Source organism: Rhinopithecus bieti, unplaced genomic scaffold (assembly GCF_001698545.2).
Source record: "Rhinopithecus bieti isolate Rb0 unplaced genomic scaffold, ASM169854v2 scaffold_1060, whole genome shotgun sequence".
NCBI classification, from domain to species: Eukaryota; Metazoa; Chordata; class Mammalia; order Primates; family Cercopithecidae; genus Rhinopithecus; species Rhinopithecus bieti.
In genome coordinates this window covers 189,237-204,266 of record NW_016803381.1, presented here as the reverse complement: position 1 = coordinate 204,266, position 15,030 = coordinate 189,237, and the positions used below count along the sequence as shown (strand labels likewise).

Genomic DNA, 15,030 nt, shown 5'->3' with positions numbered 1-15,030 from the left:
AAGAAGAAGGAAGGAAGGAAGGAAGGAAGGAAGGAAGGAAGGAAGGAAGGAAGGAAGGAAGGAAGGAAGGAAGGAAGGAAGGAAGGAAGGAAGAAAAGCTGATTTCACAAGTATTACAGGTTCCTGGCAGAATTAGAGTCATTCAATTGTGATAGAAATGAAACCAAGCTTGGGGCAAGAATTCAACTGTTAGTCCTGGTCTTCTCCTGGGGCCTTGGGCAAATCTCTGAGTTTAATTCCCTCCTTCGCAAAATAAGGGGTTTGAACTAGATGATCTCCAACAGCCTTTTCTGGTTCAGGAAATCTGCAATTTATAGGCTTGACATATGATTTACTTAAAGCAGCTACATAGCCAAGGTTGAGAAAACAGTCAATCTCAATGTATGCACTGCAGACACCCAAACTCATCCTTTTCATTCTTTACTTGATCTGCACTAGCAGAAGCACACAAGCCTGACTACATCCCCTCATCCATATATGGTAAGCAGCACAGCCAAAACCTTCTTCAACCAAAAGATAGTGATGCAGTGAGGCTGTAAAGCAGGAGTTTTCAAAGTATTATAATCAACTAGGCAGTTTTTTTAAAAAAACAAGTTCCTAGGCCTTGCTTCGGACGTGCTGCTAAATCAGGATCTCCAAGACAGAGCCCTAGAAATGTGTATTTTTTTACAAAGCTCCCCTTCAATTTTGATTTGGGGATCATTTTAAAGGAAAATTTGTATTTCCCAAAGATTAGCTTATGAATTACTTTCATAAGAATTATGAAAGATACTTGTTAATAGCTGGAAGTGTGGCCAACAATCTGCATTATAGTAATTCTTCCAGTGACTTTATAAATACCAATATTATCCATAACTTAGCATATATACACTTACAAATGAAATCTTTACAAGGACAAAACCTCAGGATCTATAAAACAATGTAGTAAAGATAGGCAATCATGGTTATAGTATAGGTTAATGTCATCGTGAATATTTATATTGCATTTTTCATTTCCTTTAAGCTCCAAGACAATCCTGTGATATCAGAATTGTTACCCTCATTTTACTGACAAACTGAAGTGTTAGGAAGTTCCGGCAACTTACCTGGAATCACAAGATTAATAAATGTATGCAATGAAACTGAAAATTAATGCCACGCAGCTATGAAACAGCCTATATTGCTGCAAAATGTGTAATTAAACATTTAATACACCTTTTCATTAAACAATTGCTGAGGTCTTATCCAATGAAGCAAGATAGAAATATATTTCACTTCCTGTTGGTCAGTTTCATTAACTACTACACAAATGTTAACGTCATATAATAATAGATTAACCAAGATAAAGTGACTGTTTACTAAGCAGCAATGTTTCAGTGATATCCTAGAATCATAAAATGATCTAAGATAGTCATCATTTTAGTCAACAACCCTCAAACACAAATATTTATAGTTGAGAAGCCCAGAATTATGCTGTCCAAGGTCTCACACAGCTAGTGAGGAGCCCACTCACCTCCAGACCTTAGTTGCATAACTTTGCTTTACTGATCTTCTTTACACTTGGGCCATGGGCTGGGTACCAATCCATGGCCTGTTAGGAAGTGGGCCACACAGCAGGAGGTGAGTGACAGGTGAGCAAGCAAAGCTTCATCTGTATTTCCAGCCACACCACATCACTCACATTACCACTTGAGCTCTGCCTCCTGTCAGACCAGTGGCATCATGAGATTCTCACAGGAGCATGAGCCCTATTGTGAACTCTGCATGCGAGGGATCTCGGTTGTATACTCCTTATGAGAATCTAATACCTGATGATCTGTCACCGTTTTCCATCACCTGAGATGGGACCATCTAGTTGCAGGAAAACAAGCTCAGGGCTCCCACTGATACTACATACATTATGATGAATTGTATAAATATTTCATTGTATATTACAATGTAATAATAATATAAATAAAGTGTGCTTTACACTATCAACTCTGTGTTCTTAAATTCAATATGCTGGTGATTTGCTTTAGTGCTATAATAAAACTTCATTAGACATGATTTTTTTTTTTCAGGGAATAAAACTTTTTTTTCACTTACTGGTTCTTCTAAATTTATTCAATAAAATATTTGTGAAAATGTGTGCTTGTCTTGAACTCTGGTAAATTAAAATAGAAAAAGTCTCCCAGATTCCTCATTCTTAAGTTGATCAGTTTTGGTTATAGGACAATAATAGGTCTTTCATAACTATGATAAAACTGTATGGACCTTAGTATTATGAGACCTAGCTTTGATTTTTTTAAAAATTTCACCAGAAATCATCATAGAAAAGCTATATTAAACTTCAACAGAAATATTATTTTTTCCCTTTCCTGGGACCTAACTTTTTCTCTTCCTTCCAATTGATGTGACAAACTTCTAAAATATGTGGAACACGATGGTATTTTCACAAAAGTGAAAAATGATAGATGAAAAAGATATCATCAAAGAGGAAATGTCCAAAGAATAAACAAGATATTTATGAGGCGCTGTACCGGTAGATTAGACTTGATGAAGGTTTTCTAATTAAGGCTTCCGGTTCTTTATTTATTTGTTGTTGGAGGAGTGGTTTAAAGTTTGCACTATGCATTACTGTATTCACAATTTTACGTTACTCTTAGACTAAATATTCCAACTTTCCTGTCAAGTGTTTGAGTGGTAGGAGTCCATTTCGTTTCACAAAGAATCAATATTACAAGTTTCCACTAGGAATAAAGAAAAGGACTAAGAAAAGGATACTTACAAATCTCTGATTAAAATATGTTGTTATTTCTGAGACAGGTTTAAAAAATTCTGATACACTTTCTTTCCTGCAAATTAAAAAAAAAAAAAAAGATGAAAAGCCAGAAAAGGTGGCAATTCAGTTAATTAATCAAATGTTAATTACTTTCGACTTTTAAAATATTTAGTTAAAACTGGTTAGCATCATGACTTGCCCGACTTTCTTGGGAAAAACCAAACCTCTAATTCAATCATAAAATTTTCTATTAAAAGTCAAAAGGACCTTATTTCAAATAACAGTTACTAGTTCCCAGGATTATCAGCTACAAAATCCAGTGGATGATTGCTGCATTGATGCTGTTAGGGATCACTGTCAAGTTGAGAAATCATCATGTAAAAACAACTGATCATTACAGGAAACATTTGTAGCCACATAAAAATGATTGTAGGACAATATTTGACATGATACCACCTTTGGAAGTTTGTAGAAACACATCAAACTTTGAGAATATAATTGTAAAGAATCTTCTGCACCCTTCATAAGTGTTCTAAGGCATTGTACCAATATTCCCAGTACCCACATAAGGATCATGTCAAAGGAACCGAACCATATTGCTCTTGGAAATCAAAGTAAACTACCTATATATAATTCCTATTCACAGAATGGGCCTTATATTTCAGGACTTAGCATCTGGCATAAGAAGGGTGAAAAATAATGGGAGTATGAACCATTGGTACACACATTAGCCACTCACAGCAATAAGGCACTTTGCAAATTCCCTTCACCACACTCTTAGTGCCTTAGTTCAGCCTACCATTCACTCTTCCTGGACTGTGGCAACAACATCCTAATCATTTTCTTGTATGCATTCTTGCTTCCTGCAAATCCATTATTTACACAGGTGTCAGAATTATTTCAAAGCAAATATAGTCATGATTATTCTATAATTAACCCTTATTAGTCTGCCTATCACCTATAATATCAAGTCCAAATCCCTTCACATGGTACATGGTGCCCTCCAAGAACTAGCCCCACCCTACTTTTCCTTCCTTTTCACCCATGCCGAACCTGCACCAATCCTAAAGCTCCATAATCACACTCCACCAGTAGAATCCTGTGCTTTATTTCTGTCACTCCTATGGCTGAGTTTCTTTGCCCTCAGTCTCTTCCCCATCCCCTTGCTAGTATACCTTCTTCATCTATTCTGGGTCAATTTGGGCAATCCTTTCCAGAGCCTTCTATGCCTTCCTCAGTCTAGGCAGGTTCCTTCCTACGTGCTCGAAAACACCCTGATATATATCTGTCTTTGTGCTTATCACAGGCATTACACATTTCGGTCTAGTATCTGCCTTCCTGCTGCAAACATATTTTTTTAAACCTTTTGAGCGCATGGACTGTGACTCATTTGTCTTGTCCCCAGCACAGTGTTTCACAGATGGTAGGAAGAGTGCAATAAATATCTGTTGAATGTCAAGGTGCATTAGGTGTTTTTCAGACTTGGAGCTGCCTGAATGCATATTTTATCACCTTGGAAGAATTTTAAAATTAAAAGCAGACATCATTTTAACCTTGTTCCCATACTCAGTTTCTCAAATGATATTTGCTCTTCCTCTCACTCTTTGTCTGAGACTTTCCTTCAATGAGTCCTATATGTCCAGACCAAATATAAGGAACTGAGAAGAGGAAGTGAGAAATAAATGAAGAAATGATGATACAGGAAGTAGTAAAAAGATAAAAATTTGTAAACTTCAAAATGTATATAATGTAATGTAAATATGTACCTCTAAAAGACATGATTAAGAAAACAAAATTTTGTAGTCTTAATATTTTCAACCATTTGGACACAGCCCTTGGCAAAGATCTAGTAGAAACTATAAATAGGAATCTGGTTTAAAGTCTGTTAGATAAAACTAAACATTGCTATTTGCATTTTAAAATGCATGTTTAAAATATCCCCATAATTTTATAACCTTCTCATGATTAATTTTTTTTTATTTTATGGAAATCCACTTATCCCTGTCTATTGCAATACAACCAAAATTAAAAAATGAGTGAAATAGTTATGTTTTTCCCTCTTCATTTCTTTCTAGTTTATTTTACATACAAATGTACCTATGTGGTGGACTTTGAAAATATTTCATCCATTTTTTTATTACTAATGTCCATAAAAATTCAGATTTAATGAAGATCTGCTTAACACAAAAATACTAAAGGTTAAGAGACAATGAGAGTCTCTACTCATCCTTTAAAATATCAATTATCAAACATTTTACTAACAAAAGTGCAGTATATTATTGGAAAGGTTTTAAGAAAGGTAGCATGCCCCTAACAAATACAAAAATAATTTTTGTGTGTACTTATCTCCTATATATGAATATTTATACTATGAATTATAAAATTACTATACTAATAGTCTAATATAACTTATTTGCTTATATTATTATATATGTTAAATACAATAACAGACATTACAATAAAATATAAATAGATATAATTAGATGTTCTAATATGTTTTTCATGATCCTCAACATACGATGCAGAATTTGCATGATATTTCTACCACGCAAGGTCTGATTCTTTCTGCATTTTCGCTCCTTAAACTACAACTAAATCAAGAGAAAACCTGGTGATATACATAGAAGCTAAGATATACCAACAGCCAAAAAAGCCAGTGGACTCATCAAGGTGTATTGATACCCTTTACAAAGGGAGCAGGTCAAAGTATGGGTGAATCAGCAGAAATTTATCACAGTAGAAACACATGCACATTCAGAATTAGCAGAGATCTTGAATATCATTTAGTCATTTTCAAACTATTGTTTTAGCTGAGGAATATTTTCTTTTTAAATGAACCCCTTAGCAGAAGGCCTACATTCAAGATAGATACAAGCAGTACTGCTCTGGGTACCTCGGGCTTCAAGGTCTCATGCTGTACTCACTACCCCTCCCTACTCTTCTCCTCATTCTCAGGGAAAACTACATGTCTACACTGCCACTTTAGAGATGAGGCTACCAGGCTGGAGATGGAACAAGAGCAGCCATTTCAAGAAAGATATAATACTGTAGCTAAAAAGATTAATCCTAGCGCTTGTCCATTCTCCTTTTTGATGGACAATCAGCACTTGCTTGCAGGGACTCGTTTCTCTGCATGTTCCAAGCTGACCTCAGTTGTAAATATAAATACTTAAACAATTAACTAATAGGATTTAAGGTAATTTTTGGTACTAGGGTTTGGTAAAATAATAAACACTTATTTTTTCTTCCAAATATATATTTTCTAACTTGAGTTTTAATTACTCAAGCAGCTAGCCATGGTAACATGCAAATAATATGCATAAAGGAGAAGAATCTATTGGGTCTCAAGCACAAAATTTCAGGGGGTGCCCAAAAGCTCAGAAATCAAGATGAATAACATGTAAATGCCATACATTTTAAAAATAAAAATTTATGCAAAGATCTATGATGATCAAAATATGAAAATTTTAAATACAGCTTTAACCCTGAACTTGTATAACTCAGCCTCTTGTATCTCACCTGGTTCAGTGACTTCTCAGAAAAATGAATTGTAAATATAAAAATCATGTCAGGTTAGTTACATTATGCAAATTTCTGTCTCAAAACACCAAGGACTGTAGAGGGAGAAGGAAATGTAGTTTGGAGGACAAAGTCCAGTTAAAGGCATGTTCCGGTAAAGCCTTTTATGCTTCAGTCTGTAAGATTGGGGATCAGGTTAAGTTGCTTGGGAACAAATAAGCAACTAGACAACTGTAACACATGAGATAAGACCTAACCTATGCTTTCATCTGAACTATTTTACAATGTCAATGAGCTACTAAATCTAGTTATAGCTACTTCAATACGTATTCTTTTTTTTTTTTTTTGAGACAGAGCCTTGCTGTGTCATCAGGCTGGAGTGCAGTGGCGCGATCTTGGCTCACTGCAACCTCCGCCTCCTGGGTTCAAGCCATTCTCCTGCCTCAGCCTCCTGAGTAGCTGGGATTACAGGCGCCCACCACCACGCCTAGCTAATTTTTTTATTTTTATTTTTAGTAGAGACAGGGTTTCACCATGTTGGCCAGAATGGTCTCGATCTCCTGACCTCGTGATCCACCCGCCTCGGCCTCCCAAAGTGCTGGGATTACAGGCATGAGCCACCACACCCGGCCCCTTCAATAAGTATTCTTTTAAATTTTTGTTTTGTTTTTAAAAGCAAGACATAGTTCTAAAATACTTAAAAACCTGAAAGCTAAAATGTTTCCAGTGAACATCATCTGACTATGTGAAGCAAATTAACCACTTCAACTGTAAGACCTACTTTTAAAAGTCTGCTCTTAAGAGGATGCATTTAACCTCTCAAGCATTACAATGGTGAACACAATCATCACAGAAATGGTGACATTAAAAAGGATGTGCATTCATGAGGATATTTTCTGTCCACCAACTCAAATGAACTAGCTTAGGAGAATGAATGACTCTGCCTGACACATAGTAAGTACTCAACATACATATACTAAATGAAAAAATTAATGAAATGATAAAAGTTGAGAGATGGCTGGAAACAGGTATACTAGGACCAGATTATAAAGAACATTGAAACAGAGACTTCATGCTGTGGGCCACTGAGCAAAGGTTTGATGAGGTTTAACAACCACCACCACCACCACCACCACCACCACCAAAAACACATGATTCCTTATAGAAAGAACGGGTGATGGGTGGATTGGTAGTGAGCAAATAGCAAATCTAGCAAAAGTTTTGGAAATAGCCTTGGCAATGGTCTATAAGGACCCACTAAAGGGTGAAGACTATAAAACTGGAAGAAGATGAGTGTGGCGAATACTGCTGACTGGTTTCCATTTGTTCCTCTGCCCCTTTCTATAGAAATAGAAAGTTTAGCTGGGTACATAGCCACAGATAGTATTACCAAGCCTTCCATGCTGCTAAGTCATGCAACTGAATTTCTTCATTAACTATGGCTAGGTGCAGAAGTGATACATTCCACTTCCAGGTTACATAGTGAAAGAGAAGGGAATGTGATCTCTCCTTCCTCTTTTGCCCTTTCTGAAAACTGGACTGCATCTGTGGTTGTGAGTCATGCTCGATGAGGTGGACAAACACAATACTTTGGAGATGACAAAGCAACTAGATAGAAGGGGCCTGCATCCCTAACCTGGTTAAGCCACTATACCAGCCCTGTAGCACCTGCCTAGATTGCACATGAGATAGAACTAAACTTACATTGAGATTCATCCACTGTTATTTTTGGATTTTGCAATAACTGCCAAACTGATGTCTAAAACTAATATATATGGACATAAAAAGCATTTACAAAATGGAAAAATCCATGGAATGTGGAGATAAGCTATACTGAATGAGGGAGAATGATGAACTCAAACAATTCCAAGTTTTTATGCCCAGGGAACTAGGACAATAGTGGAACCACCAACAAAATAACAGGTGAGAGGAAGACAAGTGGAATTCAGATGGTGGAAAATAGCCAAGGCAGGAGCTGAAAGTATAGGCCTGGAAATCAGACAAAAGGAAAAATTTGAAAACAGAAATGTCAGCAAATTTGTATAGTATATACAGATGAAAAATGTGAAAATTAATAGAATCTAAGACTAAGATAGATCAGAGAATGCCAGAAGCTGAATGATGGGGTATTCTCACAGAAGGCAGGAAAGAGCAGCAGTAATCAGCAAAGGTTCAAAAAAAAAAATGTTATTATCCTTTACAGGAAAGAGCTAATGATTAAAATCATGGAATAACAGAATTAGCCTTGATTCAAGCTGACAAACAAATTTAAAGGGAATCTAATGTGGGCTAAATGTCTTAAATCCATTTAAATCTCCCATGAAAAACTAAAGTGATCATTTCTTGAAATAGAAAGGCATTAATTACAGTTCTGAACAAGCCAGATTTCAATAATTCTTGTTTAAATTTCCAGAATTCCAAGAGAGAAAAAACTCCCAACAGGTACCTATGTCATTCTGTCCTTTGTAAATTCTCACAATAGAGGAAGAAAAGAGGTGACAGGAATGAAGGGAAAATGAAGCATAAGTGCCTTGCTACTCACACATTCTTTCTAAGAGGCTGATTGCTTTTGTTTCGTTTTGTATTTTAAATAGGGATGGGGTCTCACTATATTTTCCAGGCTGGTCTCAAACTCTTGGCCTTAAGCCATCCTCCCACCTTGGTCTCCCAAAGTTTTGGAATAACAGGAGTGAGCCAATGCACCCAGCCAGGGGCTGATTTCTGTAAGCAGAAATGGCAAACTGAAACAAATCCTCCTCCTCAATTTTTACTGTTTCATTGGAAGATACAGTGATTTAAATTTCACATTAAGCTTTGAAGTTAATAAAGTTGGCAACACAGAAGCCAACTGTTAGATATAAGAAGAAAGAGTTTGGGAATCTGTATCACTTGTGAGATGTGTTAATATTCCTGGAAGGTCATCAGCATTCCAGAATATTCAGGTAAAATTATACTAGGCCCTCCAACAGTCCTTCTTCCCCACCTGACCCGGTTTATCCAACCAGGAGGATATTTTTCAGGAAGAAGTCAGACCAAAGATTTCTGTTTTGTGTTCCATTGTCCACTTCATATTGACAAAACACGCCAGTGTAGCTTTGTCTTTGAAGATTCTTTTCTCTCTAGTTTTAGTCTGCAAAATGTGTAGTATAGCTGCTTAAGGGACATCAGTAAAGTTTCCAGTTTTCTTTGCCAGCACATTTTCATAAAAATCAATCATACTAATTCACTTTGTATGAGAAATTGATATCCTTCTCTCTTCCTTTGAAGAGAAAATATGTTAGTAACCTCCTTTTTCTCTTCACATAGTGACTGCATTATCCACGGTCTTTCCAATTGTTTGGAAGATAGTTTTCATTGCTGTTTTTAGTGTTATCCTTGAATCCCATATACAGTATTCTTTTAAATTCTTAATACTGGCATGCATTTTGGGATTCTAAACCCTGTCATTTTTTTTACTTAATGACCAGACAATACTTTTCCTTTATCCAAGTAGATCAGGGTGTGAAAATCTGCTCTAAAATGACCTTTCCTTTACATATGGTTGCAGAATACCTGAACAAAGGTTGCTGTACACCAAGAAATTAGCTTGAGGAGAAAGAAACTTTTTTTCTTATTTTGAATTGGTTTAAGAGAAGAGTGTGTATATGTTAAGTGGGAGCAGGGTAGAGAGTGGGGGTTGCATTTCATGACACAGCGTTCGACATGCAAAATTGCCATTGCTTCACTCATGTCTGTCTGTATATGTTTTCAGGTGTGGCCTGTGTGGTTCTAGAATTTCTGGCATTTAAATATAACCTGAAAGCCACTTAGATCAACCTGGAAAGAGCTTCTCTTTACTTTTTTACCATGTGCCACATAAAAACCACAGCACCAAAACAGCAGATTCACAGTTTTTTGTTTTTTTTTTTTTGGTAAACTAGTCACTGCTTCTTAATGTTTGCTTGCAAAGCCTCAATAAAAGAAGTAACTTTTAATTTTTTCCATAACTATTAAACTTCTTAGCTTATATTACTTTCTTGCCTATATTATAATCCTCAAACACCAACAGAAAAGTTTATAAGCTTTATATATCTTTCATATGACTTACAGTTTGTTTTTTTGTTTGTTTGTTTGTTTTTGTTTTTTTTTTTGAGACAGAGTCTCACTCTGTTGCCCAAGCTGGAGTGGCGCCATCTCAGCTCACTGCCAGCTCCTCCTCCCAGGTTCACGCCATTCTCCTGCCTCAGCCTCCTGAGTAGCAGGGACTACAGGCACCCACCACCACGCCCACCTAATTTTTTGTATTTTTAGTAGAGGCAGGGTTTCACTGTGTTAGCCAGGAAGGTCTCGATCTCCTCGGCCTCCCAAAGTGCTGGAATTACAGGTGAGAGCCACCGCGCCCGGCCAACTTACAACATTTTAATAGGTATATCTGAGGTTAAAGAGGAAATTGTTAGGCATCACAGTTAATTTTGATGTTAATTATAAAATAAATTGAAAAAAGTTAAGTCTAACCCCAGTATTGTTACATACATAGATGCATATTTCTATCTGACATCTATAAACATTTGTGCTCACAAAATAAAGCCAATGAAACTATGTTAAATATAAAAATGAGCATACCAACTCACTGGGAGGAAAGGGAGCAAACAATTGTGGAGTGCCCATGATTTTCCAGATGCTTTAAACATTCTCTCACTGAATCCTTTCAAAAACCGTCAGAAAAAAAAAAAATTAGTACCATTGGATGCCTAAGGAAGCTTGAGGTTGTAATCGAGCCAGTGCCGAGCAAGGTCAAGTCATGAATCCAGGTCTGTCTGCCATACTGACTTAATACTAGTAGTAGTGGTTGACTAAGTTGATTCACAGGAGCAACAAAAAGAAATACACTTTTCAGACTTTGTCTGAAAGTAAAGTTGACGAATTCTACTTTAGAGGTCACTTTTGATACATCCCATATTTTTTCAAAATGGTTTCTATAAGTTGCCCTCTTAGCATTGTAGTTTAACACCAGATATTCCATCCCTGCCTTGATAAGATCAGTCACCTGCTCAAAGGAGTCTGGTCTGTTTCAGAAAGCACACACAGATGTGCCCATGAGGGCAGCTCAAGACTACTAATAAATGTGTTGTCATATTGCGTATCCACCAGAAAGTGATTTGATAGACTCCTAGAGATACAGAGGGGAAAGGTGGAAGAGAAGTCCAAAAAAAAAAAAAAAAAAAAAGCTAGCACATATCCCCAGTTTTAAAAAATGTTTTTGAAGTAAATATTATAATTTTGTGCCCTTTTGAGTCAGTCAAGATACTGCTATTAAATGGACATGATTTTGGTTAGTTAAATGACCCCTTACAAAGCATAAGCCCTTTGAACTTTAGTTTCTTCTTCTGCATAGGTAACCTGTTGGAAATTAAAGGGCTTTTGCAAGGTCAACCTGCTTGAATCTGGCTGAGAGGCGGTGTCGATGGTGTGTGCACTGGGCACGGGAAGTTAGATGGTCATAAATGTTTGGTCATGGAAGGCTAAGGCTGGCAAAGACTAACATTAAAGACAGTATAATGCTATATGCACGCGAGCTTTGGAGACAGACTGGCTCTAGAACATTATAGCTATATGACTTGGGCAAACTCAGCTCACATTTCTTTATTTGTACTGTGCAAATAAAACTTCCACCTCACAGGAAGTTGTGAAGATTAAATGAGACAATGTCTGAAAAGTACTTAATGTAATTCCTAACACTTAGTAAGTGTTTAATAAACAGAAGTTGCTATTATGACTATTCTTTGTACCGAAGGAAAAACTGTGCTTTAGAAGGCTGAATGATCAGCACAAGGTCACAGGCCATTCCTTTACTGAGGTGTCAGGTTAGGGGGTGGAGGATAAACTCAGCTTCATCTAAAACCAAATGACCTCTAAATAACCAATTATATGCATAGGACCAGAAAATATCTATGAAAATTTCAAATGCATTTTAACTATTTTTTTTTATTAAAAACTGACTTTACAACCAACTTTCTTTCTTCCTTTCCCTGACATCTGTTTCCTTTCAAAACTAACTCTGTGTGAATTCCTGTGTCATTTTGATCTCATTATTTATTGGACCGAAGGTCTCTCTCCCGAGTCTACTTTGTCCTAACATTGTCATAGCTCTTTCATTCTCCTATACCCAAGAAAAAGCACACACAGCAGAGGAATGCATTAGAAGGATCTTATTCAGAGGAATATTTCTTTGCTAACTATTTAACATGCTGCAGATTTAGATGCTTTTATCTAAATAAGATGCAGATAGTTTTGAATTTTAGATTAAGAAAATAATTTGAAATAAAATTTTGTAATAAATCCATTTTAAAGGGCCCTTTGAAGAGTGACTCCTAGGCATTATCCGTAAGAACAATCTCTCAAAAGGAAATTGGCCAAATTAAGGTTTCATATTTTGCTCAACAATAAAGAGACAAAGGTTGAAATGTTCATTTCTGGTTTTCCTACTTATGTTTACTAAGCAATGCAGCCTAACCTTATTTCTTTTTGTCATCGCTGTCATTTTGAAAATTTTTTTAACCCAGGTATATGGGTCAACAAGAACAAAAAAAAGCTTAATTTTTCTAATTCATGATCTTTCTAGAACTGGAGTATATGGGTCAACAAGAACAAAAAAAAAGCTTAATTTTTCTAATTCATGATCTTTCTAGAACTGGAGAAGCACTGATAGAAGTTCACTGTATTAGGCTGTACAGACTATGTACTTCATGGCTGCAAGGAAGACTAATAGCTAAATGTAAACACTGTTGATGTCACTAAATTTGAATTTAAAAATATACTAATATGCTTTTAACAAAGGTTTATTTTTCCCTAAAGGGGTGTTAACTAGGCATACTAAATTCTAAACATTACAATTATATATTATACATTTGCCTTTAGAAGATGAATTATTTAGATATGCTTCATTTTAAAGCATTACATTAAATTAAATTTAAAGTCAAGAAGGCTATAAACAAAATGAAAATAAACAACAACAACAACAAAATTGATGAAAATATATTTAATGTCAGACCAGGAACAGTGGCTCATATCCGTAATCCCAGCACTTTGGGAGGCCGAATTAGGGTGATTGCTTGAGCCCAGGAGTTCAAGACCATCCTGGGCAACATAGTGAGACTTTACCTCTAGAAAAAATAGAAAAATTAGCTGGACATGGTGACATACACCGGTAGTCCCAGCTACTTGGGAGGATGAAGCAGAAGGATTGCCTGAGCCCAGGAGTTTGAGGTTACAGTGAGCTATGATTGCACATCACTGCACTCCAGCCTGGGTGACAGAGAAAAACCACATTCTAAAATAAATAAATAGATAAATAAATTTAATATTTACATTAAGTATCAAAATTATCTCCTTCCTTTAATCTGAGAATGACTACAAGTCTCATATTTAGGTCAATGACAGTCATAACTAGCTGAATTTATACTTCCTATAACAGTACCTTGCTCATATCAGGATTTGTCTGGCTCAGAGAAAAATGGCAGCTGCAGTGCTGAGTCACTAAAACCAATTCTCAATGAAGCAGCTGCTGCTGAAAGCTGGGGTTCAAACATCAATCAATCTCTGATTGTTGCAGCTAGTCTCTGGATTTTGTCAGTTGTTGGTACTTTCACCACACTGCAGTATTACTGTTGTCAAATCATACTGCACTAGTTGATATAACATCATCTTGTAGAGACCTTCAATATGAGAATATCCACATCCTCATGAATATGTAAATAAGCTTTTGAAGGAAGTGGGACAAAGAGCATATGTTCTAAATGCTAAAATACTAATTTTCAGTAGAATGATTCCACTCACCTCCACATTTCTCTGAGGCACTGGTCTGAAAAAATCATACTTCAGCCCTAAAACAAATACAAATATGGTGTTCTGGGTCCCATTGTTTCCCCCGAAAACATATGAAAGTCCTAACCCCCATACATATGAATGTGATCTTATTTGGAAATAAGGTCTTGGCAAATGTAACCAAGTTAAGATGAGGTCACACTAGAGTAGGGTAGGCCCTTGATCCAATATGACTGGTGTCCTTATAAAAAGAGGGAAGGCAATGTAAGGACAGACACACGGAGAATGTCCTGTGAAGAGAGAGGTGGGACACATCTACCAGCTGAGGGATACCTGGAGCTACCAGAACTGAAAGAGGCAAGAAGGATCCTCCCGTCTAGGCTTCAGAGAGAGCATGGCCCTGGAAACACTTTGAGTTTAGGCTTGTGTCCTCCAGAACTATGAGCAAATAAATTTCCTTTGTTTTAAGCCACCCAGTTTGTGGTACTTTCTTGTGGCAGCCATTTTGGTACATCCACCTGGGGATGATGGTAGACTCTTAGCAGCTCCTGGAGGGCACAGGTATAAACTATGTTAATCCAGGAAACATAGTAATTTAACAGACTCTTCTTTCAGGTTACATTTTCTCAGATTCATCTTTTTTAAATTAGAGCATCTCTAAATGTGTAGCCAATTCCTAAGATAAGCAAAACCAGGATCAGACTAATAGGTCTTAGATTAAAGAATACTTTAAAATGGTTTGAAATGAACCAAGTATTCTAGAATAGCTTGTGCTTCCAGTGCTTTTTAGGTGTCATCTCATGATCTGTGGGTATTAACAGATATCAAGCTATCACCACAATTACCCATGCCCAGAAGTTTCAATACACTGAAAAGAACCGAGATGTAACAGAATCACCAGAGTCCAATTTCCATGAAGTTCTTCAAGGCAAAGGAAATGAAGACGAAATAATACAATCAGGATAAGG

General features: G+C 36.5%; 1 protein-coding gene across 3 annotated transcripts in view; it reads right to left on the bottom strand.

Moving 5' to 3' along the window:
- PKIB (cAMP-dependent protein kinase inhibitor beta) overlaps window positions 1-15,030 on the bottom strand; it is a 123,851-nt gene that overhangs the window by 52,985 nt on the left and 55,836 nt on the right. For all 3 annotated transcript variants that reach the window (XM_017881881.1, XM_017881861.1, XM_017881871.1), the window contains one exon: window positions 2,747-2,813. The gene's annotated coding sequence lies outside the window, so the exon portion shown is untranslated. The remainder of the gene's footprint in view (window positions 1-2,746; window positions 2,814-15,030) is intronic.